This window comes from Somniosus microcephalus, chromosome 4 (assembly GCF_052327205.1).
Source record: "Somniosus microcephalus isolate GS21.2 chromosome 4, FLI_Smic_1.0, whole genome shotgun sequence".
Classification (NCBI taxonomy): Eukaryota; Metazoa; Chordata; class Chondrichthyes; order Squaliformes; family Somniosidae; genus Somniosus; species Somniosus microcephalus.
This window is the reverse complement of record NC_140990.1, coordinates 241,090,640-241,118,556: the sequence shown is the minus strand read 5'-3', so window position 1 is coordinate 241,118,556 and position 27,917 is coordinate 241,090,640. Positions and strand designations below refer to the sequence as shown.

Genomic DNA, 27,917 nt, shown 5'->3' with positions numbered 1-27,917 from the left:
AAGAGCAATCCAGTTAGTCTCACTCCCCCGCCTTTTCACCATAGTCCTGAAATTTTTCTCCTTCAAGTATCTATTCAATTCCCTTTTGAAGGCTACTATTGAATCTGCATCTACCACCCTATTAGGCAGTGCATTCCAAATCCTAACTATTCATTGCATAAAAAGTTTTTCCTCATGTCGCCTCTGGTTCTTTTGCCAATCACCTTAAATCTGTGCCCTCTGGTTATCGGCCCTTCAGCCATTGGAAACAGTTTCTCTTTATTTAATCTATCTAAAACCCTTCATGATTTTAAAGACCTCTATCAAATCTGTTAGCCTTCTCTGCTCTAAGGAGATCAACCCCAGCTTCTCTAATCTATCCACGTAACTGTAATCCCTCATTCCTGGAACCATTCTAGTAAATCTCTTATGTACCTTCTCCAAAGCCTTCACATCCTTCTTAAAATGTGGTGCCCAGAATTGGACACAATACTCCAGCTGGGACCAAACTAATATTTTAATGATATTTAATAAAATAATCAGTGCTCCATGCAAACATCTGACTGCATGTGTGCAGAACCCTGGCTGTCCCCACCTGGGCAGTACCATAGAGACACAAGTCAACTTTCCCCTTGCAAAAGAACTTGTTGCCAGACCTTTTCATTCTACTTGCAGGACAGCAGGGCTGATCAACTTGCCCGTCAGTTTGCTCTTCCATCCCTCCTCCTGAAGGAAGTGTTTTGTTACCCAGATGCAGTTGCAAAATTACCATGTGGGGAGAGATAGCAGGAGAAGCCCTAACTACTTGGTTCATGATGTAACACATTGGTTACTAGTCAATCTAAAGGCAGCAATTTCTAATAAAACACAAGTTTAAAAAAAACCTGAATTATGTCCTATTTATCCCATTGTAAAGACCTACTCTGAAACACATTAGCCTAACTTTTCTGATCAACGTCATTTCAATGTTAGCCATTTCATACTGTTGTTAGAACAACATCGATTAGAAAATCTAGGCTAATAAAATGATGCCTTAGGAACATGCATTATTGATTAGAAAACACATCTGCCAATTATTTGCAAGTGGAATTATGATCTGCAAACAATTATATCACTTGGTTAAAATTATTTTGGTCCCCCCCCTCAAAAGAGGTCACTAAATGTGAAGTATTTTTTTCCTTGACTTGCTGCATGATACTTGCACTTCTCGTGCATAATTTTGCATGAAAGCAAATAGGATATTGTTCTCCTTCATTGAAGATAAGGCTTTGGTGACTTCATGAACAGAGAGTGAAACTTGAACACTTTAGGGATTAAATTACTACCTTGAAAACACTTTCTTCTGTTAATTATGTCCCCTGTATATTACATTGCTGCCTTCAACAGCCGCCACAACTTCAAAGGTAGAGCTGTAATGTAAATGAGGCAATGCTGCTGCCTTGAAAGAAGTAGGGAACCACCTTAAGAGATGATTTATCTGGAAGCAACAGTGCGTCACACCCCAGTAATGGGGTGATGATGGTCCCCCCCAGCTATGGGGCGGCGTAAAAGAAAATCCCCCCTTAATTAAGGGGCAAAAAAAAACAGTGCAGTAAGTAAAAGTACAAGCACTGCTGCCACTGGCGCTCAGCCCAGTAATAAAGGGCAGGATTTTCCCAGTGGAGTTAGGATGGCGGAGGGAGAGCTGCTTGGTGGGTTCCGGTCCTGCTCCCAGCTGCAGCCGCTGTGAAAAGGATTTTCCATAGATTGGCCTTGTCCTGTGGGGTTCCCGGCCAATTAATAGGAAGCGGGTCTGATGATGTCATTTGACGACACGTCATCAGCCTTAAAGGGACCATGGCCACATTGATTTTGACAGTTGTGCTGTCAGTGTTCTGCAGCATTGAGGTGCTGCAAACACTGACAATCACTGCACAAAGGTGGATGACTGTACCCAGGCTTTCCCATGACTCCCTCCATATGCTTATGGAGGGAGTCACAGCACGCACGGAGGTTCTCTTCCCTTCCCATGGGCGGAAGAGACCTCCCCAGGACACCAACGCAGCCAGGTTGCACAATGCACAGGAGGGCACAAGCAGGGATGTCGTCAGGAGTACCTGGCTGCAGTGGCACAAACCTTTCATTGATCTCAGTAGATCACAAAACATTACTGCAAAGCCACACTCAATCTCATCCTGCTGTGCCACTCATCACATCCCCATCACTCTGCCTTCCCTACCCCTGCACATCCTCACTCACACCAACTTACTTTGCACCTCCACCCGTCCCTCTCTATCTACATTATCACATCCCCATCTCACTAGCCACCCCTCACACTCACCCTCATCCTAGTCCAATCATACCACTAACAATACACAAGGGTAGGCACTTGGGTGTGTTATGCAATGTTAATGTAAATTTTCTGTTAATGTGTTGGCAAACATTGAAATCTCTATTTTCAACACTTTGCCTTATTGTACAGATCTGTGTATCCCCCGCACTGGTGATGAGTGTGAAAGTAACAGCTTGGTCATTGTAAGAATGTCTTATGGTACTGGTGTAAGGTGGTGTTAACCTGGCGCATCATGTGGCAGCCAGGGTGTACAGGGTCACGTGAAGCAAATTTGGCCATGGTGATGCCATTGCTGGTCTCCCGGGCAGCAATGTGGTCGGGTTCTGATGCCCTGTGTCCTGTGCAGCATCAGGTGATTGCGCAGAAGGTTGGTGTTGTTGTTGGTATGCCTGGTGATGATCATGGAGGGATTCAGAGGACCAAGGTGAGATTTTTTCAAGGGCACTGATGTTGCTGGAATAGATGGCAGTTGAAGTTGAGATGGCAGAAGCAATCTGTCAATAGTGGGAGAGCTTGCTCCAAGGAGGTGACAGTGCATAGAGTTAACACCACACACTTACTTTCTCCAGACAGATCAAATGTGCCTTCCAAATCTTGAAATCAGCAACCTCTGACATTTGAAAGTGAACAGATGTGAGAGTTCAGCTTTTATACTGCAGTTGCAGCTGTGAACTATGCAGCTTGCTGCTACTCCCGACATACTTACCTGGCGTGATCTCCGAACGTCGTGAAACCCGTTTAAAATGCAAGACAATAGGAAAAGGCTGTCAAAATAGAAAATAACAAGCACTTAACAAGGAGTTAAGTGTCTTAAATCCCTCACCCGCCGCTTGGTGTTGGGTCTGTTCTGAGATCGCAGACCCAACACTTTGGATACTCGCACGGAGTCGGGATCGCAGCGGGTTTACAACCCACCGTCAATCATTGCAAATTTAACAGCCGACTCGCCTCCAAACCCGCCCTCTTAGCGCTGACAAAATCGCGACCATAGTATTTCTATTTGCTGCCCTCTATGGATCATCCTTAACCATCACATGAACAGTATTTGTTGCCACTGGTGGTGTTCATTCCATCCCACTATATAAGCAGTTCTGTAACATAAATGTGGTATTGGAGATTTCAATAAATGGCATTAAGTTTATTAGCTTTCCGTTTAACTGTGGTTATATATACTATGAGGTAGCTAGTTGTGCACAGCATTCACAAGAGTAGTTGTCCCAAATTTTATCCTTGGTCTGTGGTGTAATTAGCTGACCTTACCCTCGGTGTTAGTAAGAATTCTATAATCAGCCTCAGTGCCCCTGCTTCAGGGAAGACAGAATTCAGCTTCGGCTTCTGCTCTCAATTACTATCCCCTGCTGGAAAGCAAAACTACGAATGAAAACATTTATATGTTATGGATACTGCTTTTCTTCAAATTAGGATTACAATTCTTTTCTCTGATTTTCAATTCTTTTACCTTTTATGTTCTCAATGCAGCATGGAGAGATGTAATTTTAGAGAGCTTCAGAATACAAATGTTAAACTGTGTGTGTGAGAATGGCACCAAGAACACTATCAGGTTCAGTTGTAATGTCAGCTTTTACAGATTTATTTCCCCCAAAAATATTTTTTCCTTCGTGGCATCTGTTTCTTCCTCCTCCTGATTTTCACCATTTTTTTGCAGTTTATTATTCTCCAATTTAAAAAAAAAGGATTTTTCTATTGGTATTGGAAATGCTGTTTTCAGCTTCCTATAAATCCACATTTTCTCTTCATGCTCAGAAATAATTGTTTTTCTGAATTCAATTCCAAAGTACTGCAACTTGTGTTAGCCCCTGAGCACTATGAAAAGCAAACAGAAAACTATGATGCACATTGTGCATAGGAACAAGGAGTTGTGAAGTTATGAGAATTCAAAATCTGGTCAAGACCACCAAACACTTGGCTGTAATTGTTTTTCTCTTCAAATTGACAGCAAATCAATGAACAGCATCCTACGGAGTATCATTCTAAATTGAAGGCTAAGGCTCAAGCTCATAATAACCAGAGCAAGGCAGAAAGAAAAAACAGGACACAGATATTATGAATGGGTTCATGGATTATACTTTGCTAGACAATTTTTATATCTAGCTGGAGGGCCCATAGACAATTTTTCTGCACCTTGCTGCGAAAACCTTTCCTAATGCAATCAATCCAATTTGCATCTACCGGGCTGAAAATAGCAGTATGTTGGTTGTAAAGACAATGGCGTGCACCAACGGCAACATCATGTGAAGAATTGTGTTCAATGAATCTAAAGATGCTTTTGATCGTCTTGCTCGTAATCCTATTTTTCTTTTATGATTTGTGACAAAGTCAACACTGGTTTATGCAGACATTGTGCTCCCATCAGCAGTTTATTTGCCAATGTCACAGCAGAATATGGTCTGACATAGCAGCATTAAGCATAAATTCAGCCTTATACATGGTAAAATATGCACAGGAACTAAACCTAACTTCTGACAGACGGAATCTTCTATAGACAGAATTTGAAAGAGAGACGACAGAGTAAAAAACCTAAAGTAACATCAGCACAAGGGAAGGAGCTGATTGGTGAGTAGCTGGTGAGTGTTTTTTTTAAGTTTTAAGTTTATTTCTGCTAAGTTAGTTAATAGTCTATTAAATAGAGGCATGGTAGGGCACCTCATTCCCATAGAATGTACATCCTGTGCCATGTGGGAAATTCAGGATGCTTCCCGTGTCCTGGGCAACCACATGGGCAGGAAGTGTGGTCAGCTGGAGGAGCTCGAGCTCTGGGTTTCGAAGCTTGAGCAGCAGCTGGTGTCACTGCGGTGCATCCGTGAGGCCGAGAGCTACATGGATCGCACATTTCAGAAGGTGGTCACCCCGCAGCTTAAGAGTGTGCAGGCAGACAGGGAAAGGGTGACCGCCAGACAGAAAAGGAGGATCAGGTAGATAGTGCAGGAGTCCCCAGAGTGCATCTCGCTCTCCAACAGGAGTACTGGTGAGGGCGATGGTTCCTCTGGGGAGTACAGCCAGAGCCAAGTCCATGGCACCACGGGCGGCTCAGCAGGGGGGAGGAGGAGGAGGGAGGAGATTGGGAAAGCAATAGTGATAGGGGATTCAATAGTTAGGGGAACAGACAGGCGTTTCTGCAGCCGCAGACGTGATTTCAGGATGGTATGTTACCTCCCTGGTGCCAGGGTCAAGGATGTCACAGAACTCTTTGAAGAGGGAGGGTGAACAGCCAGAGGTCGTAGTCCATATCGGTATCAACGACATAGGTAGAAAGAGAGATGAGGTCCTGCAGGCAGATTTTAGGGAGCTAGAAAAGAGATTAAAAAGCAGGACCTCAAAAGGTAGTAATCTCCAGATTACTCCCGGTGCCACGTGCGAGTGAATATAAAAATAGGAGGATAGAGCAGATGAATGCGTGGCTGAAGAAATTGTACAGGAGGGCTTTAGATTCCTGGGACATTGGGACCAGTTCTGGGGGAGGTGGGACCTGTACAGGTTGGACGGGTTGCACCTCAACAGAGCCGGGACCAATATCCTCGCCGGGGGGGTGGGGTAGGGCATTTGCTAGGGCTGTTGGGGAGGGTTTAAACTAACTCGGCAGAGAGATGGGCACAAGGATGTAGCATTAGAAAGGAGAAACATGGTGCACAAAAGAGTGGGAGATACAGATAGCACTAGAGTAAGAGATATTACGGTATTAAGTGGGGTCAGACTAAGAGAAAATACAAGGTGGTCTAAGATAGGTTTACAGTGCATGTATGTAAATGCGTGGTAAATAAGGTTGGTGAGTTGCAGGCGCAAATAGCCACATGGGAATTTGATGTTGTGGCGATAACGGAGCTCAAAAAAGGGCAGGATTGGGTAGTAAATATTCCTAGATATAAGGTGTTCAGGAAAGATAGGGAAGGAAAGAAAGGAGGTGGGGTGATAGTATTGATTAAGGACAATATCACAGTGTTAGAGAGAGAGGATGTCCTGGAGAGGTCAAGGACAGAATCTATTTGGCTAGAGTTAAGAAACAATAGAGGTGCCATTACACTACTAGGTGTATTCTATAGGCCACCTACTAGTGGGAAGGATATAGAGGAGCAAACTTGCAGGGAAATTACAGAGAAGTGCAAGAGCTATAGAGTAGTGAAAATTGAAGACTTCAATTATCCTAATATAGACTGGGATAGTAATAGTGTAAAGGCAGAGAGGGGGAAGAATTTCTGAAGTGTGTTCAAGAGAAGTTTCTTGATCAGTATGTTTCTAGCCCAACGAAGAAGGAGGCATTGCTGGATCTGGTTCTGGGGAATGAGGTGGGTCAAGTTTCAGTAGGGGAACATTTAGGGAACAGTGATCATATTGTCATAAGGTTTATGTTAGCTATGGAAAAGGACCAAGAGCAATCTAGAGTCAAAATACTCAATTGGAGGAGGGCCAATTTCAGTGGGTTGAGAACGGACCTGGCCCGGATAAATTGGAATCAAAGATTGGCAGGCAAAACTGTAATTGAACAATGGGCTGCCTTAAAGAGATGATCCGGGTGCAGTCGAGGTACATTCGGTCAGGGACAGGACGGTGTGACTACGAGTGAGGAAGGTACAGGGATCCAGGATGTAGTGTTGAAGGAGACGCAGCCCTTGTTCTTGTCCAGCAGGATCGAGGTTCTTACTCCCTGTGAGGGCGGGAGCGGGGACTGCAGGGAGGATGAGCAACCTGGCCACAGCACCGTGGTACAGGGGGCCATTCAAGTGGCGGGAGTAAAAAGAAATGTTGTAGTGGTAGGGGATAGTATCATTAGGGGGATAGATAGGGTTCTCTGCAGTCAAGAGCGGGAGTCCCGAAGGCTGTGTTGCCTGCCTGGTGCCAGGGTTAAGGACATCTCTTCTGGGCTGGAAAGAAACTTGCAGTGGGAGGGGGAGGATCCAGTTGTCGTGGTCCATGTTGGTACAAACGACGTAGATAGGACAAGGAAGACGGTTCTGTTAAAGGAGTATGAGCAGCTAGGGGTCAAATTAAAAAACAGAACCTCAAGGGTAATAATCTCTGGGTTATTACCTGAGCCACGAGCGAATTTGGCTAGGATAAATAAAATTAAAGAGTTAAATGCGTGGCTCAAAGACTGGTGTGGGAGAAATGGGTTTTGCTTCTTGGGACACTGGCACCAGTACTGGGACAGGAGGGAGCTGTTCTGTTGGGACGGACTCCACTTGGCCAGTGCTGGGACTAGAGTCCTGGCGAATCATATAACTAGGGCTGTGGAGAGGGCTTTAAACTAATTAGTGGGGGGGAGGTTTCTTGAGAGCAAATAATAGAAATGACAACAGAGAAGGTCATAGACTTAGGTAGCAGTGGGGGAATTAAAAAACAGAATGTGTCAGGAAGGGACAGAAGGTATGGAGTAAAAAGTAAAGTACTAAAAAGGGAAAAAACAGGAACTAAGTGTTACAAAACATATTTGAAAGTTCTTTATCTGAATGCACGTAGCATTCGTAACAAAATGAATGAGTTAACGGCACAAATAATGACATATGGGTATGATCTTGTGGTCATTACAGAAACATGGCTGCAGGGTGACCATGACTGGGAATTAAACATACCAGGTTATTTAACAATCAGGAAGGACAGGCAGGAAGGGAGAGGAGGTGGGGTGGCTATGTTAATAAAGGAAGGAATCATTATAATACAGAGAAATGATATTGGGTCAAAGGAGCAGGATAGTGAAACAGTTTGGGTGGAGGTAAGGAATAATAAGGGGAAAAAAACACTAGTGGGTGTAGTCTATAGGCCTCCGAACAGTTGCAACTCTGTTGGACGGAGTATTAATCAGGAAATAGTTGAGGCTTGTAATAAGGGAACAGCTATAATTATGGGGGATTTTAATTATCATATTAACTGGACAAATCAAATTGGGCAGAGCAGCCTTGAGGAAGAGTTCATTGAGTGTATTAGGGATGGGTTTCTTGAGCAGTATGTAACTGAACCGACCAGGGGGCAAGCAACCTTAGATTTGGTCCTGTGTAATGAGACAGGATTAATTAAAAATGTCCTAGTAAAGGATCCCCTTGGAATGAGTGACCATAACATGGTTGAGTTCCATATTCAATTAGAGGGTGAGAAGGTTGGATCTCAAACAAGCGTGCTGAGCTTGAATAAAGGAGACTATGAAGGTATGAGAGCGGAATTAATTAGAGTGGACTGGGAAAATAGATTAAAGGGTAAGACGGTACATGACCAGTGGTGTACATTTAAGGAGTTATTTTACAACTTCCAAAAAAAATATATTCCACTGAGGAAAAAAGGGTGTAAAAGAAAAGATAGCCATCCGTGGCTAAGTAAAGTAATTAAGGATAGTATCCGACTAAAAACAAGGGCATATAAGGTAGCCAAATCTAGTGGGAGGATGGAAGATTGGGAAGTCTTTAAAAGACAGCAAAAAATAACAAAAAGATTGATTAAGAAAGGGAAGATAGATTATGAAAGTAAATTAGCAAAAAATATAAAAACAGACAGTAAAAGTTTCTATAGTTATATAAAAAGAAAAAGGGTGGCTAAAGTAAATGTTGGTCCCTTAGAGGATGAGACCGGGAAATTAATGGTGGGAAACATGGAGATGGCAAAAACACTGAACAATTATTTTGTATCAGTCTTTACAGTAGAGGACACTAAGAATATCCCAACACTGGACAAACAGGGGGCTCTAGGGGGGGAGGAACTAAATACAATTAAAATCACTAAGGAAGTGGTACTTGGTAAAATAATGGGACTCAAGGCGGATAAATCCCCTGGACCTGATGGCTTGCATCCCAGGGTCTTGAGGGAAGTAGCGGTAGGGATTGTGGATGCATTGGTAATAATTTTCCAAAACTCACTGGACTCAGCAAAGGTCCCGGCAGATTGGAAAACTGCTAATGTAACACCCTTATTTAAAAAGGGTAGTAGGCAGAAGGCTGGAAACTATAGACCTGTTAGCCTAACATCTGTGGTTGGTAAAATGTTAGAGTCCATTATTAAGGAGACAGTAACGGGACATTTGGATAAACATAATTTAATAGGGCAAACTCAGCATGGTTTCATGAAGGGGAAGTCATGTTTAACAAATTTGCTTGAGTTTTTTGAGGAAGTAACATACAGGGTGGATAAAGGGGAACCAGTGGACGTAGTGTATTTAGACTTCCAAAAGGCATTTGACAAGGTGCCACACAAAAGATTATTGCTCAAGATAAAAAATCACGGGATTGGGGGTAATATTCTGGCGTGGGTGGAGGATTGGCTCTCTAACAGAAAGCAGAGAGTTGGGATAAATGGTTCGTTCTCAGATTGGCAACCAGTAACTAGTGGTGTTCCGCAGGGGTCAGTGCTGGGTCCCCAACTCTTTACAATCTATATTAACGATTTGGAGGAGGGGACCGAGTGTAACATATCAAAGTTTGCAGATGATACAAAGATGGGACGGAAAGTAGTGAGTGAGGAGGACATAAAAAACCTGCAAAGGGACATAGACAGGCTAAGTAAGTGGGCAGAGATTTGGCAGATGGAATACAATACTGGAAAGTGTGAGGTTATGCACTTTGGCAGGAAAAATCATAGAGCAAGTTATTATCTTAATGGCAAGAAACTGGAAAGTACTGTAGTACAAAGGGATCTGGGGGTCCTGGTGCACGAAACTCAAAAAGTTAGTATGCAGGTGCAGCAAGTGATTAAGAAGGCCAATGGAATGTTGGCTTTTATTGCTAGGGGGTTGGAATATAAAAACAGGGAGGTATTGCTGCAGTTGTACAAGGTATTGGTGAGGCCGCACCTGGAATACTGCATACAGTTTTGGTGTCCATACTTAAGAAAAGACATACTTGCTCTCGAGTCAGTACAAAGAAGGTTCACTCGGTTAATCCCGGGGATGGTCATATGAGGAGAGGTTGAGTAGATTGGGACTCTACTCATTGGAGTTCAGAAGAATGAGAGGCGATCTTATTGAAACATATAAGATTGTGAAGGGGCTTGATCGGGTGGATGCGGTGAGGATGTTCCCAATGATGGGTGAAACTAGAACTAGGGGGCATAATCTTAAAATAAGGGGCTGCTCATTCAAAACTGAGATGAGGAGAAACTTCTTCACTCAGAGGGTGGTAGGTTTGTGGAATTTGCTGCCCCAGAAAGCTGTGGAAGCTACATCATTAAATAAATTTAAAACAGAAATAGATAGTTTCCTAGAAGTAAAGGGAATAAAGGGTTACGGGGAGCGGGCAGGAAATTGGACATGAGTCTGGGTTCGGAATGGTCATGGCCCTGTGGGTAGTGGAGCGGGCCCAGGGGCCGTGTAGCCTTGTTCTGCTCCTACTGTGTTCTAATTCTGTTAGATTTCAGGAGATGGTTTTATTCCTGTTCCTGGCTGGGGTGGAGATCGCCTTTACAGAAGGTAAGTACTGTAGAAAATATAGGGACAGAGTGATCTCCTGGAAGAATTTCGATCGCCTAGATGGGTCGGAGAGGAATTTCCCAGATTTTTTTCTCCCAAATTGGCCATTGGGTCTTTATCTGGTTTTTCGCCTCTCCCGGGAGATCACATGGGTTCGGGTGGATGCAGAGTGATAGAAGATTTGAGGTTAGGATCAGATCAGCCATGATCTTATTGAATGGTGGAGCAGGCTCGAGGGGCCGATTGGCCTACTCCTGCTCCTATTTCTTATGTTCTTATTCCCACGAGGGGGAAAGGTAGGGCAACTAAAGCCAGAGTTCCCTGGATGACGAAAGAGATAGAAAGTAAGATAAAGCAGAACAAATGGGCATATCACAGATTGAGAATACAAATGAGAATCAGGCTGAATACAGAAAGTTCAGAGGGGAAGTGAAAAAGGAAATATGAGGGGCAAAGAGGGAGCATGTGAATAGACTGGCAGCTAACATAAAAAGGAATCCAAAAGTCTTCTATAGGCATATAAATAGTAAACAGGTAGTAAGAGGAGGGGTGGGGCTGATTAGGGACCAAACTGGATGGACTTCACTTGGCCAGTGCTGGGACTAGAATCCTGGCGAATCGAATAACTAGGGCCGTAGAGAGGGCTTTAAACTAATTAGTGGGGGGGAGGTTTCAAGAGAGCGAAAAATAAAAATGTCAGCGGAGAAGGCAATAGAGCAAGGTAGCAGTGGGGGAATTAAAAACCAGAGCGTGTCAGGAAGGGACAGAATATATAAATGTAATACTCACTGGAAATGTTATGTACGCTAAGTATGGTTATCAATCTTTAACTTAGACACTGTATTATCATTGTTATAAATCCCTGGGTTAAAGTTGCCATGTGAAGGTACGGCAAGAACTTTTAAGGACACAATGTGACTAAGAGCAGACTTTCCATAATTCTGCACCAGTATCAACTGTTGCAGACAGTGAGGCTGCGCTGTCTCCAGGCAGAAACCCCAGGAGGAAGGGGTGGAGTCGGGTTTTTCGAGCGGGAAAAGCTGCAGAGAGCGACTGGAAGAGGAGAGGGCAGGAGCTCTGAAAAGAGGGCTCAGGAGGCAAATGGCTGCCGCATCCCGTCCCGGGCTTCCAAACTCGGCTGCCGCCCTTCGTATTAGTAGCACTGCATCCTGAACTGGCTGGCTGCAAGTCACCAGTACCGGGGGATCGTCGTCTGAACCCAGATCTGCAAGGCAGAGGTTTGGGGAGAGCTGCTTGCCTCGTGCTGATGGGGAGCTACTTGGAAAAGCTGCAGAGAGAGAGAGAGAGAGTCACCAACTCCAGCGGCTGCTGTGTGCTCTGCATCCAGAACTCAAAGTGGGATTCAGTGATCGTGAAGAGAATTCAACGAAGGGGTTCGTTGTCCTAAGTCTTGCAGACATTATACATACCATGAGCTCCAACTTAAGCGCGCCAACGAAAGAGTGCACTCGAATTTGGACACAGGGACAGTCCTTTGAATCCATGTAAATGGAGAATGTATGTTTATTATGTCTAGAGTCATTCTAATGTATGCAAATGTCTAATTTAGTTCATTGACCTGTAATCTTCTTATACTGTCTGATGTTAAAACTATAAAGTAAGATAGTTAGAATTAAGCCATTGTAGTAGTGATCTCCTTACTGGACTATAGAATACTGTCTACAACAGAGACCACATCTCACATATATCTAAAGAACCGTGAAGGGGTTACATTTTGGGGGCTCGTCTGGGATTGTGGTCTATTTATGTCAGTAAACTAACAGTATTGAATGCTCATTGCTAAGAGAGTGGTTTGTGGTTTCTACTGGGCTGTTTGAGCATAAAAGATGGATGTTATTGAGATTGAAGATTGGTGCAAACAGAAGCAGATAGCTACTACCCATGCCATTGTGCTGAATGGTGTTGCTAACGATGACCCTAATGATGTCTTGCTAAGGGCTCTGAATTGTGTCAAAGCCTTTGGAAAGGTTAGGATAGTTGAGCGCTGCTTGGATACAGCTACCAAGAAGCAGTTTGTGTTGATCCAGACATCAGAGAACCTGAGAGGTCATGGTTTACCTGAGGCAGTTGGGCTTTCTGAAGAGGCTGGTCCCTGGCCAGTTCAGTTTGTCCCTATTACTATTAAGGAAGAAGAAGGGTTTCAGACCAAGTTGTTGTCATTCTTGAGACAAGAAGGAAAGACTGTTGCTGATGTCAAAGGTCTGATAGGTCCTTCGGCCCTGGATATGAACACTCAGTTGGTCAGTGCCATTAGTTCTCTGGTGGATAAATGCACCAATCTGCCCTTCGAGGCTCAGGGATACCGTAAGCTCCGTATGTTCTCAGGAGTGAGACCAACTCCCAGTGGGGAAGAGGAGTACGACGCCTGGGCTGAGCAGACCCTGTCTCTGCTAGAGGAATGGCAGTGCAGTGACAATGTGAAGAGGCAGAGAATAGTAGAAAGCCTTAAGGGTCCTGCTGCTGACATTGTAAGATTCTTAAAGGCGCAGAACACCTCTGCTACTTCCTTTGACTACATGCAGGCTCTAGAAACTGCCTTTGGAACTACTGAAACCATTTCAGATTTGATGGTCAGATTCAGAAGCACATTCCAGTGTGAGGGCGAGAAGCTGTCCAGTTATCTGCTGAGAATAGACAAACTGCTGCATTGTATGTTACGGAAAAGAGGGATTGAGTTGCCTGAAATGAATCGGTTCCGCACTGAACAGGTTGTGCGAGGTGCATTGCTCGAAGACGTGACTGCTCTTCGCATACGCGTGACCCATAAGTTGCGAGATCCACCTACCTTCACTGAGCTGCTAAGGGAAGTCAGAGAGGAGGAGGATATGCTTCAGGGCCGGAATGTAGCAAAGAGTGCTGTGATGTCCAAGCTTGTGACTCCTGTTACAGTTCCTACTCCTAAGGGTGATGTCAACCCTGAGATGGAACAGCTGAAGAAGGAAATAAATGTCATGAGAGCCGAGATGGCATATTTTCAGTCTAAGCCCAACACAGAAAGGGATGACGCACGGGTGCAAAAGGTTGAACACCCTGCGAAGTCTAACAGCAAAATGAATGATTCCTCTAAAGGATATCCCCATGAAGGAGATAGACCTGGAGTCTTTTGTTATAACTGTGGAAAGGATGGGCATTTCAAGCGAGAATGTAGAGGTGAGGAAAATCTAAAAAAAGTAAATGACCATCTCATAAAACTTACCAAGAAGTCGGGAAACTACAAAAGGGGCACAGTAACGGAACGGCCTGCTGTCCCTGTAGTTAAGACACGTTCCGCTAAGTGCAATAATAGACGAGGGGAGAAGAAAGTCATCGCAACAAAGGTTCTTGGAACAGTAAAGTGGTTCAACGTACGAAATGGCTATGGATTCATCAACAGGAATGATACAAAGGAAGATGTATTTGTACATCAGACTGCCATAAAGAAGAATAACCCACGGAAGTATCTACGCAGTGTTGGTGACGGTGAAACTGTGGAGTTTGACGTAGTGGAAGGTGAAAAGGGTGCAGAGGCAGCAAACGTCACTGGTCCAGGTGGAGTTCCAGTTCAAGGAAGCAGATATGCCGCGGACCGAAATCGTTGCCGTCGCCACAACCCTCGCCGCCGAGGGCCACCACGTAATTACCAACAGAACATTGACGCAGATGCTCTGTCTCGTCGCCCACACTACCAGAAACCAGAGTGGAAAGATGTTGCTTCAGCAGATGTGAAAGTAATGTGTCAGATGTCCGTGGTATCTGGACCAAAGAATTCATTTCATGCCCGAGAGATTGATCACTTGGGAGCGTCAATGCATGCTGTTCCCCAGGCATTTTGCAACCTTTCCAGTTTGGATGTACAAAACTTGCCCATGTTGTGTTCATCGGAAATATCCAAAGTACAACAGGAGGATCCCTGTATTCATGAGGTGTTTTCAGCTCACCGTCTGGGTGATATTACACAGATCAACAAATCAAAACATCCTGACTGTCATCTGCTCCTAAGAGAATGGGACCGCTTGGAAATTAAAGAGGGAGTGTTGTGTAGAATCACTCACCCACCCACTAAACCATGTCATTCACAGTTGGTCCTGCCTGAAAAGTACAGGGAAATAGTGATGAAGTCTTTGCATGATGACGGTCATCTGGGAGTAGATAAGACCTATGGGATGGTCAAGGACAGATTCTATTGGCCGCGTATGAAGTCTGCGGTTGAGGAGTTCTGCAAGTCCTGTGCACGTTGTGTCCAGAGAAAGACTTTACCTAAAAGAGTTGCTCCTCTGTTTCACATGCAAAGTGACTAGGAGTGCCAAGTGTAATGATAGCCCCTACGGTTCGATATGTTACCTCCCTTTATACATGGTTGGGAAGCATGCAACCAATTATGTGTAAAGTTCATTAGTCATGGGGACATGCCTATATTTGGTAGGGGGGGAGTGTAATACCCACTGGAAATGTTATGTACGCTAAGTATGGTTATTAATCTTTAACTTAGACACTGTATTATCATTGTTATAAATCCCTGGGTTAAAGTTGCCATGTGAAGGTACGGCAAGAACTTTTAAGGACACAATGTGACTAAGAGCAGACTTTCCATAATTCTGCACCAGTATCAACTGTTGCAGACAGTGAGGCTGCGCTGTCTCCAGGCAGAAACCCCAGGAGGAAGGGGTGGAGTCGGGTTTTTCGAGCGGGAAAAGCTGCAGAGAGCGACTGGAAGAGGAGAGGGCAGGAGCTCTGAAAAGAGGGCTCAGGAGGCAAATGGCTGCCGCATCCCGTCCCGGGCTTCCAAACTCGGCCGCCGCCCTTCGTATTAGTAGCACTGCATCCTGAACTGGCTGGCTGCAAGTCACCAGTACCGGGGATCGTCGTCTGAACCCAGATCTGCAAGGCAGAGGTCTGGGGAGAGCTGCTTGCCTCGTGCTGATGGGGAGCTACTTGGAAAAGCTGCAGAGAGAGAGAGTCACCAACTCCAGCGGCTGCTGTGTGCTCTGCATCCAGAACTCAAAGTGGGATTCAGTGATCGTGAAGAGAATTCAACGAAGGGGTTCGGAGTCGTAAGTCTTGCAGACATTATACATACCATGAGCTCCAACTTAAGCGCGCCAACGAAAGAGTGCACTCGAATTTGGACACAGGGACAGTCCTTTGAATCCATGTAAATGGAGAATGTATGTTTATTATGTCTAGAGTCATTCTAATGTATGCAAATGTCTAATTTAGTTCATTGACCTGTAATCTTCTTATACTGTCTGATGTTAAAACTATAAAGTAAGATAGTTAGAATTAAGCCATTGTAGTAGTGATCTCCTTACTGGACTATAGAATACTGTCTACAACAGAGACCACATCTCACATATATCTAAAGAACCGTGAAGGGGTTACATAAAGATAAAGGTAAAGTAGTAAAGGGGGTAAAAGCAGAAATAAATTGTCACAAAACATATTTAAAAGTTCTTTATCTGAATGCACGCAGCATTCGTAACAAAATAGACGAGTTGACGGTACAAATAACTACACATGGGTATGATCTGGTGGCCATTACAGAAACATGGCTGCAAGGTGACCATGACTGGGAACTAAACATCCAGGGGTATTTGACTATTAGGAAGGACAGACAGGAAGGAAAGGGAGGTGGGGTGGCTATGTTAATAAAGGATGGAATCACTGCAATAGTGAGAAATGATATTGGGTCAAAGGATCAGGATAGTGAAACAGTTTGGGTGGAGATAAGGAATAATAAGGGGATAAAGTCACTAGTGGGCGTAGTCTACAGGCCTCCTAACAGTGGCAACTCTATTGGTCGGAGTATAAATCAGGAAATAGTTGTGGCTTGTAATAAGGGAACAGCTATAATCATGGGAGATTTTAACTTCCATATTGACTGGATAAATCAAATTGGGCAGGGCAGCCTTGAGGAAGAGTTCATAGAGTGCATTAGGGATGGGTTCCTTGAGCAGTATGTTACTGGACCAACCAGGGGGCAGGCAATCTTAGATCTGGTCCTGTGTAATGAGACAGGATTAATAAAAAATGTCCTAGTAAAGGATCCCCTTGGAATGAGTGACCATAACATGGTTGAATTCCAAATTCAGTTGGAGGGTGAGAGGGTTGGATCTCAAACCAGCGTACTAAGCTTAAATAAAGGAGACTATGAAGGTATGAGAGCAGAGTTGACTAAAGTGGACTGGGAAAACAGATTAAAGTGTAAGACGGTACATGAGCAGTGGTGTACATTCAAGGAGATATTTCACAACTTTCAAGAAAAATATATTCCACTGAGGAAAAAGGGGCGTAAAAGACAGCCATCCGTGGCTAAGTAAAGTAATAAAGGGTAGTATCCGACTGAAAACAAGGGCACATAAAGTAGCCAAATCTAGTGTGAGGATAGAAGTTTGGGAAGAATTTAAAAGCATTTAAGAAAGGGAAGATAGATTATGAAAGTAAACTAGCAAAAAATATATAAACAGATAGCAAGAGTTTCTACAGTTATATAAAAAGAAAAAGGGTGGCTAAAGTAAATGTTGGTCCCTTAGAGGACGAGACCGGGAAATTAGTAGTGGGGAACATGGAGATGGCAAAAACGCTGAACAAATATTTTGTATTAGTCTTTACAGTAGAGGACACTAAAAATATCCCAACACTGGACAAACAGGGGGCTATGGGGGGGGGAGGAGTTAAACACGATTAAAATCACTAAGGAGATGGTACTCGGTAAGATAATGGGACTTAATGCGGATAAATCCCCTGGACCTGATGGCTTACATCCTAGGGTCTTGAGAGAAGTAGTGGTAGGGATTGCGGATTCATTGGTGGTAATTTTCCAAAACTCCCTGGATTCAGGAAAGGTCCCAGCAGATTGGAAAACTGCTAATGTAACGCCCTTATTTAAAAAGGGAGGTAGACAAAAGGCTGGAAACTATAGACCAGTTAGCCTAACATCTGTGGTTGGTAAAATGTTGGGAGTCCATTATTAAAGAAGCAGTAACAGGACATTTGGATAAGCATAATTTAATCGGACAGAGTCAGCATGGTTTTATGAAGGGGAAGTCATGTTTGACAAATTTGCTCGAATTCTTTGAGGACGTAACAAACAGGGTGGATAAGGGGGAACCAGTGGATGTGGTGTATTTGGACTTCCAAAAGGCATTTGACAAGGTGCCACACAAAAGATTACTGCACAAGATAAAAAGTCACGGGATTGGGGGTAATATACTGGCATGGGTGGAAGATTAGCTATCTAACAGAAAACAGAGAGTTGGGATAAATGGTTCATTCTCGGGTTGGCAATCAGTAACTAGTGGTGTTCCGCAGGGGTCAGTGCTGGGACCCCAACTCTTTACAATCTATATTAACAATTTGGAGGAAGGGACCAAGTGCAACATATCCAAGTTTGCCGACGATACAAAGATGGGAGGGAAAGCAGTGAGTGAGGAGGACATAAAAAACCTGCAAAAGGACATAGACAGGCTAAGTGAGTGGGCAGAAATTTGGCAGATGGAATATAATGTTGGAAAGTGTGAGGTTATGCACTTTGGCAGAAAAAAATCAAAGAGCAAGTTATTATCTAAATGGAGAGAAACTGCAAAGTGCTACAGTACAAAAGGATCTGGGGGTCCTGGTGCATGAAACACAGAAGGTTAGTATGCAGATACAGCAGGTGATCAGGAAGGCCAATGGAATCTTGGCTTTTATTGCAAGGGGGATGGAGTATAAAAGCAGGGAAGTCTTGCTTCAGTTATACAGGGTACTGGTGAGGCCACACCTGGAATACTGCGTACAGTTTTGGTTTCCATATTTAAGAAAAGATATACTTGCTCTCGAGGCAGTTCAGAGAAGGTTCACTCGGTTGATTCCGGAGATGAGGGGGTTGACTTATGAGGAAAGGTTGAGTAGGTTGGGCCTCTACTCATTGGAATTCAGAAGAATGAGAGGCGATCTTATCGAAACATACAAGATTGTGAAGGGGCTTGATCGGGTGGATGTGGGGAAGATGTTTCCACTGATGGGTGAGACTAGAACTAAGGGGCATAATCTTAGAATAAGGGGCTGCCCTTTCAAAACTGAGATGAGGAGAAACTTCTTCACTCAGAGGGTAGTAAATCTATGGAATTTGCTACCTCAGAGAGCTGTGGAAGCTGCGACATTAAATAAATTTAAAACGGAGATTGGCAGTTTCCTAGCTGATAAGGGAATTAGGGGTTACGGGGAGCGGGCAGGGAAGTGGACGTGAGTCTAGGTTCGGATCAGCCATGATCCTATTGAATAGCGGAGCAGGCCCGAGGGGCCGTATGGCCTACTCCTGCTCCTACTTCTTATGTTTATGTTCTTATGGAGACCTACGCATGGAGGCAGAGGGCATGGCCGAGGTACAAAATGAGTACTTTGCATCTGTCTTTACCAAGAAAGAAGATGCTGCCAAAGTCATAGTGAAAGAGGAGGTAGTTGAGATATTGGATGGGTTAAAATTGATAAGAGGAGGTACTAAAAAGGCTGGCTGTACTTAAAGTAGATAAGTCACCAGGATGCATCCTAGGATACTGAGGTGGAAATAAACTTAAGGTGGAAATTGCGGAGGTACTGGTCATAATCTTCCAATCCTCCTTGGATACAAGGGTGGTGCCAGAGGACTGGAGAATTACAAATGTTATACCCTTGTTCAAAAAAGGGTGTAAGGATAAACCCAGCAACTACAGGCCAGTCAGCTTAACCCTCAGTGGTGGGGAAGCTTTTAGAAACGATAATCCGGGACAAAATTAAGAGTCAATTGAACGAGTGTGGATTAATTAAGGGAAGCCAGCACGGATTTGTTAAAGGCAAATCGTGTTTAACTAACTTGATTGAATTTTTTGATGAGGCAACAGAGAGGGTTGATGAGGACATTGCGGTTCATGTGGTGTGCATGGATTTCCAAAAGGCGTTTGATAAAGTGCCACTTAATAGGTTTGCCAGCAAAGTTGAAGCCCATGGAATAAAAGGGACAGTGGCAGAATGGATACAAAATTGTCTAAGTGACAGGGAACAGAGAGTAGTGGTAAACGGTTGTTTTTCGGACTGGAGAAAGGTATACAGTGGTGTTCCCCAGGGGTCGGTACGAGGACCACTGCTTTTCTTGATATATATTAATGACTTGGACTTGGGAGTACAGGGCACAATTTCAAAATTTGCAGATGACACAAAACTTGGAAGTATAGTGAACAGTGAGGAAGATAGGGATAGACTTCAAGAGGACAGACAGGTTGGTGGATGGGTGGACATGGCAGATGAAGTTTAATGCAGAAAAGTGCAAAGTGATACATTTTAGTAGGAAGAATGAGGAGAGGCAATATAAACTAAAGGGTACAATTCTAAAGGGGGTGCAGGAACAGAGAGACCTGGGGGTATATGTGCACAAATTGTTGGAAGGTGGCAGGGCAGGTTGAGAAAGTGGTTAAAAAGCGTACGGGATCCTGGGCTTTATAAATAGAGGCATTGAGTACAAAAGCAGGGAAGTTATGATGAACCTTTATAAAACACTGGTTTGGCCACAACTGGAGTATTCTGTACAATTCTGGGCACCGTACTTTAGGAAGGATGTGAAGGCTTTAGAGAGGGTGCAGAAAAGATTTACAAGAATAGTTCCAGGGATGAGGGACTTCAGTTACGTGGATAGACTGGAGAGGCTGGTGTTGTTCTCCTTACAGCAGAGAAGATTGAGAGGAAATTTAATAGCGGTGTTCAAAATCATGAGTGGTCTAGACAGAGTAGAGAGAGAGAAACTGTTCCCAGAGGACACAGATTTAAGGTGATTGGGAGAAGATCCAAAGGCGACATGAGGAAAAACTTTTTTACGCAGCGAGTGGTTATGATCTGGAATGCACTACCTGAAAAGGGTGGTGGAGGCAGATTCAATTGTGGCTTTCAAAAGGGAATTAGATAAGTAGCTGAAGGAAAACAATTTGCAGGGCTACAGGGAAAGGGCGGGGGATTGGGACTAGCTGCAGTGCTCTTGCAGAGAGCCGGCATGGGCCTAATGGACCGAATGGCCTCCTATTGTGCTGTAACCGTTCAATGATTCTATGAATCATGTCAAGCTCTCCTCATCCACATCATTACAAATACAACTGCCACTGAAGAGCTGAAAGATATGAAATTTTTCTTGACTGGTTTTGGTCACTGTTTAGGCATGCTAGTAAACCTACTAGCCTCATTCATTTGTGTTAATATGCTACAGTTTTTGGATTGCCACCTTCTAAAACACTTGGCAGGGGTTATTGATAAGTAGGCTGCTGAATAAAATTCAGTGCAATGTTTTAAAGATACTCCAAATCAACAGAAAAATAATATGCAGTTAATTATGACGATCTAGTACACTGAGCAATATATACTATTTCACTGTAAGACACTGTGAAACTAACCTCGAGACCACTTCAATATTAATCCCATGGTATAACTACTATAGTATGAATCACAGTCATAGCATGAATACAATCACAGAAGTAACAGAGAGGGTTGATGTGTGAAGGAATAAGCCATATAACCTATTTAGAAAAATACACAATCTTATGAAAGAACTCTGGTCATATTAAAACATGACAAACTGGGTTTAGAAATTTAGAAACCTAACTATGAAATAGCTATGAAAGAATTCTGGCTATTGAGACAGGACTAGTTGTTGACCCTGAATAAATAACCTTATTGAAACAGAAGGTGCATGGCTCCGAGTAGCTGACTTTTGGGAACAAAAACAATGGTCCACGCTGGATAAGGTGTTTTAATTTAAACTTCATAAAGATGGCACATAAGATAAGGAACATCTGCCCTCGTAAAGATGACATAAAATAAGGGGCACCTGCCCTTCACACCGTTTTATATGGTGAACCCAGAACACCTGGAGAGGAGACAAGATTCTGGAATATTACAAGCTGATATAGCAGTAAAGTCTGAGGCTCGAGGCCCAGACCGAACCATTGGAAACAGCAGCGAGAGCGGACCGACCTGTGAGGGAACAGGCGAAGGAGGAGCGAGGAAATAAAGCCCGAGGCTCGAGGCCCAGACCGAGCTATTGGGAGCAGCAGCGAGAGCAGACCGACCTGTGAGGGAACAGGCGAAGGAGGAGCGAGGAAATAAAGCCCGAGGCTCGAGGCCCAGACTGAGCTATTGGGAGCAGCAGCGAGAGCGGACCTCAACAGGCAACATTCGAAAAGTGACGTCAGAGATTAAAAGTGACGTCGGCACAAGGGAAGCTGATTGGTAAGTAGGATCTGGTGAGTATTTCTACAGTCCAGTCGTTAAAGGAAAAGTAAGGTCTCTAGTTTAGAGTAAGTAGTGTTTAAAGGGAAGTAAGGTCCCTAGTGTATTTAATATTCTTTAATTTAAAGGAAGTAAATTAAGGGTAGGACATGGCAGGGCAGCTCAGCAGTGTGGAGTGCTCCTCCTGTGCTATGTGGGAAGTCAGGGACACTTTCAGTGTCCAGGGCGAACACGTGTGCAGGAAGTGTCTCCAGTTGCAGCTACTCGAAATTCGGTTTCGGAGCTGGAGCTGTGGCTGGAGTCACTGTGGAGCATCCGCAAGGCTGAGATCTTCGTGGATAGCACGTTTAACGAGGTGGTCACACCGCAGGTAAAGAGTGCACAGGCAGACAGGGAATGGGTGACCGCCAGACAGAGTAAAAGAACTAGGAAGGCAGTGCAGGAGTCCCCTGGGTCCATCTCCCTCTCCAACAGATTTTCCGTTTTGAATACTGCTGGGGGAGATGGTTTCTCAGGGGAATGCAGCAAGAGCCAAGTCCGTGGCACTACAAGTGGCTCAGCTGCACGGGAGGGGAAGAAAAAGAGTGGGAGAGCAATAGTGATAGGGGATTCTATCGTAAGGGGAACAGATAGACGTTTCTGTGGCTGCAGACGTGACTCCAGGATGGTATGTTGCCTCCCTGGTGCCAGGGTCAAGGGTGTCACTGAGCAGCTGCAGGACATTCTGAAGGGGAACGGTGAACAGCCAGAGGTCGTAGTCCATATCGGTACCAACGACATAGGTAGAAAGAGGGGTGGGGTCCTGCAAGCAGAATATGGGGAGCTTTGAAATAAATTAAAAAGCAGGACCTCAAAAGGTAGTAATCTCAGGATTACTCCCAGTGCCATGTGCTAGCGAGAGCGGAAATAGAAGAATAGACCAGATGAATGTGTGGATGGAGAGATGGTGTAGGAGGGAGGGATTTAAATTCCTGAGGCATTGGGACCGATTCTGGGGAAGGTGGGACCTGTACAAGCTGGATGGGTTACACCTCGGCAGAAGTGGGACCAACATCCTCGCAGGGGGGTTTGCTAGTGCTGTTGGGAAGGATTTAAACTAGTTTGTCAGGGGGCTGGGAACCTAAGTGTGGGCCCAGAGCGGATAGAAACAAAGCTGGAAGTGCAAGTTAGAAAAGTAGTCAGCAAAATTAGTAGGGAGCAGAAACAAAGGCCAACAGTACAGAGGGTCAAAGTGCAGAAAAATATTAAACAGGCAAAGTTGAAGGCACTTTATCTAAATGCACGTAGCATTCGCAACAAGGTGGATGAATCAAAGGCACTAATAGAAGTAAATGGGTATGATGTAATTGCCATTACAGAGACATGGTTGCAGGGTAACCAAAGCTGGGAACTGAATGTTCCAGGGTACTCAACATTTAGGAAGGACAGACAAAAAGGAAAAGGAGGTGGTATAGTGCTGTTAATAAGGGATGAGATCGGTACGGTAGAGATAAAAGATCTTGGCTTGGCAGATCGTGATGTAGAACTGGAATCAGTTTGGGTGGAGCTCAGAAACAGCAAAGGGCGGAAAACATTGGTGGGAGTTGTGTATAGGGCACCAAACAGTAATGGTAATGTAGGGCACAGTATCAATCAAGAGATTAGAAATGCATGCAACAAGGGCAATACGGTAATCATGGGGGACTTTAATCTACATATTGACTGGGCAAATCAAATTACCACTAATGGTGTGGAGGACGAATTCTTGGAATGCATGCGAGATGGTTTCCTGGATCAGTATGTGGAGGAACCAACCAGGGAACAGGCTATTCTGGATCTGGTACTGTGTAATGAGAAAGGGCTAATCAATAATCTTGTGGTAAAGGGGCCTTTAGGGACAAGTGACCATAATATGATTGAATTTTACATTAAGTTTGAGACTGATGTAGTGTTCTAGACCGATGGACTATTTTATGTGCAGATAGCACCCCCTGGTGGTGGTTATGTGTTAGCAGTGTGTTTGTATGAAGCAGAGGTCATTTGACCTTCGTTCCTTTCTTCCTGTGTAACCCAGGAAGTAGAATTCCAGGAAGAACCTGGCAGTAATGGAGGATTCCATGAGGGTTTCACAATCCAATGTAATCTGATTTCATATGTTAGGCCAAGCGCAATATCTGTATCTTTGTTTGTTAGCATAATAGCAACGTTGTTAGAGTAGTATTTTGACAATAATATGTTTATAAAAGGTTAATATTTGATAGTTACAGAAGTTAGTCCAAATGTTAGTTAGTTATACAATTAATCTATTCCACTGTTGTAAATATGTTTATATCTTATGTAATATCGAATGTATAGTACTCAGTTTATGTACAAAACATACTTTGTCTTTGTTTACAGTTTCACAAAAATTGTTCAAGTAAAGGCTTCAAACAGCAAATGGCTTCACGAAGAATTATTTTGAATAAGTGTTTAACTTGCTGGATAACTAGATAGGAGCACGTCTAGCGCGGCCAGTACATGTAATCCAATCTGAAAATAAGGTCTTCAATCTAAACAGAGGAAACTACAGTACAAGGGTATGAGGGACAAGTTGGCCATGGTAGATTGGGAGACTACACTAAAAGATATGAAGGTGGACATACAATGGCTAACATTCAAGGAAATAATGCATAATTTGCAACATATATTCCTCTAGGGCATAAAAACCCAAAAGGAAAAGTGATCCAACCATGGCTAACAAAAGAAATTAAAGCTAGTATTAAGTCAAAGGAGGAAGCTTATAAAGTTGCCAGAAAAAGCAGTCAGCCTGAGGATTGGGATCTTTTTAGAAATCAGCAAAGGGGGACCAAGAAATTGGTAAAGGGAAAATGGAATATGAGCACAAACTAGTGAAAAATATAAAAACGGATTGTAAAAGCTTCTACAGGTATGTGAAAAGGAAAAGACTGGTGAAGGTAAAAGTAGGTCCTTTACAGTCAGACGGGAGAATTTATAATGGGGAATGAGGAAATGGCAGAGAAATTAAATAAATACTTTGTTTCTGTCTTCACGGAGGAAGACACAAAAAATCTCCCAGAAATACGAGAAAACCAAGTGTGTGACGAGAATGAGGAACTTAAAGAAATTATTATTAGTAAAAAAACAGTACTGGCAAAATTAATGGGACTAAAATTCGATAAATCCCAAGGACTGGATGACCTACATCCTAGGGTTTTGAAAGAGGTGGCCATTGGTTGTCATCTTCCAAAATTCTATAGATTCTGGAATGGTTCCTGCAGATTGGAGGATAGCAAACGTAACCCCGCTATTTAAGAAAGGAGGGAGAGAGAAAACGGGGAACTACAGACCTGTTAGCCTCGCATCAGTAGTTGGAAAAATGCTGGAATCTATTATAAAGGATGCAATAACTGGGCACTTAGAAACTAATACTAAGATTGGGCAGAGTCAACATGGATTTATAAAAGGGAAATCCTGTTTGACAAACCTATTGGAGTTCTTTGAGGATGTAACTAGTGGAGTAGACAAAGGGGAACTGGTAGAGGTGGTGTATCTGGATTTTCAGTAGGCCTTCGATAAGGTCCCACACAAGAGGTTGGTGAACAAAATTAGGGCACATGGAATTGGGGGTAATATACTAGCATGGATTGAGAATTGGTTAACAGACAGAAAACAAAGAGTAGGGATAAACGGGTCTTTTTCAGGATGGCAGGCTGTGACTAGAGGGGTACCGCAAGGATCGGTGCTTGGGCCCCAGCTATTCACAATCTATATCAATGATTTGGATGCGGGGACTAAATGTAACATTTTCAAATTTGCTGATGATACAAAACTAGGTGGCATGTCAGTTGTGAAGAGGATGTGAAGAGGCTTTAAGGGGATCTCGACAGGCTTAGTGAGTGGGCGAGAACATGGCAAATGGAATACAATGTGGATAAATGTGAAGTTATCCACTTTGGTAGAAAAAACAGAAAGGCAGAGCCGCAGAGTATTTCCTAAATGGTGAAAGATTGGGGAATGCAGGTGCTTAAAGGGACCTGGGTGTCCTTGTACATGAGTCACTGAAAGTGAATGTGCAGGTGCAGCAAGCTATTAGGAAGGCAAATGGTATGTTGGCCTTCATTACAAGAGGATTTGAGTACAGGAGTAAAGAAGTCTTACTCCACTTATATAGGGCCTTGGTGAGACCACACCTGGAGTACTGTGTACAATTTTGGTCTCTTTACCTAAGGAAGGATATACTTGCCATAGAGGGAGTGCAATGAAGGTTCACGAGATTGATTCCTGGGATGGCAGGACTGTCGTATGAGAAGAGATTGAGTAAACTAGGCCTGTATTTTCTTGAATTCAGAAGAATGAGAGGGGATCTCATTGAAGGATACAAAATTATTACAGGGCTTGATAGGATGGATGCTGGGAGAATGTTTCCCTTGGCTGGGAAGTCTAGAACCAGGGGCCACAGCCTCAAGATAAAGGGTAGGCAATTCAGGACTGAGATGAGAAGAAATTTCTTCACACAGAGGGTGGTGAATCTTTGGAATTCTCTACCCCAAAGGGCTGTGGAGGCTCAGTCATTGGGTATATTCAAAACAGAAGTCGATCGATTTCTGACTAGTAAGGGCATCAAGGGATATGGCGATAGGACCGGTGAATGGAGTTGAGGCAGAAGATCAGCCATGGTCTCATTGAATGGTGGAGCAGACTCGAAGGGCCGAATGGCCTATTCCTGCTCCTATTTCTTATTTTCTTATAAAGAATTGCAGAGGTCGGCAGAAAGATGAATAGGGATAATTAACTTGCATCAGCAGAAAACTTTAAAGGAAATACAACTGGAAAAGGGTATAAATATTGAAATCTCAAATGGGATATCAGAGTCACTTTAATCGGGCAAAGCGATTCTCGGCTACAGAGGCTGCTCTGTGGTCTACAACTCTTTGTACCTCAGAGATCAAAGGTATTTGATATTGATGGATATCCTGTATAGAAAACTTTAAGAACTGTAATACTGTAGCGAAGTTAAGATTTAAAAGTAATATTCTCTGTTAATAAGAAGATCGTATTTTTTCTCTTTTTAGAACTGTTAACGTTGTGATTGACTGATTCACCAACTGTAAATTGCATGTTGGTTCTTTTAATAAATCTCTATATATTTTTAGAATTGTCTCACATAAGTCTTCTGTATCAATAACTCGCAAACTCAATCTCTGTACACTCTTTGAAGAGTTACAGAATTCTGAAGGAGTTCTCCGGACCCTCATAATATCCGGGACGTTACAGTCTAGCTAAACTTATTAAAAGCTGGAGGATGGGGTTCTCGGGTTGTTCCTTTCCTTTAGGGAGAGATAGCCCGGACCTTTAGACCCAATTAAGTGTATTTAGGATTCGGCTACCTCAAACTTTAGTTGAAAGTGAATGTCTGAGAAATACGCCTGATCCGGGATAGCCCCAAAGGGGCTAGGACTAGTAAATATCCCTTCAGATGATGGTAGTGCAGTAGATATTGTATATATGTACCACCTACCAGACTTTCAGAAAGTAGAAGCACATGGTATTAAAGGGAAGGTGGTAACTCAGGTAAGGGATAGGACACAGAGAGTAGTGGTGACTGGATTTTTTTCTGACTGGAGAGAAGTATCTGGAATGTACTATCTAAAAAAGTAGAAGCAGATTCTATAAGAACTTTCAAAAGTCGACTGGACATGTACTTGAAGAGGACTAATTTGCAAGGTTATGGGGAAAAAGCTAGGGTATGGGACTAAATTGGACAGCTCTTTCAAAACTTTAAGGCCTAGAAATTGGGTATAGCCCCGCTTGAGGCGTTAGAACTGGCGCTGCGCAAAGTTTATAGCCAGACGAAACTTATCGCCGCCTGGCGCGATATTGGGTTGCATCGCCCCCAAAGGGGATTGTGGCGCGAATTCAGACGTTGCACGGGCCTCCTAAGGCGCAAAACTTCCGGTGCTACCCAATATCGGCGCGGACGGGCGCAGCGCAGGTGATCTC

The 27,917-nt window shown here is 43.7% G+C and overlaps 1 protein-coding gene across 1 annotated transcript in view; it reads right to left on the bottom strand.

Annotated features, from left to right (window-relative positions):
- sestd1 (SEC14 and spectrin domains 1) overlaps positions 1–27,917 on the bottom strand; it is a 188,165-nt gene that overhangs the window by 21,457 nt on the left and 138,791 nt on the right.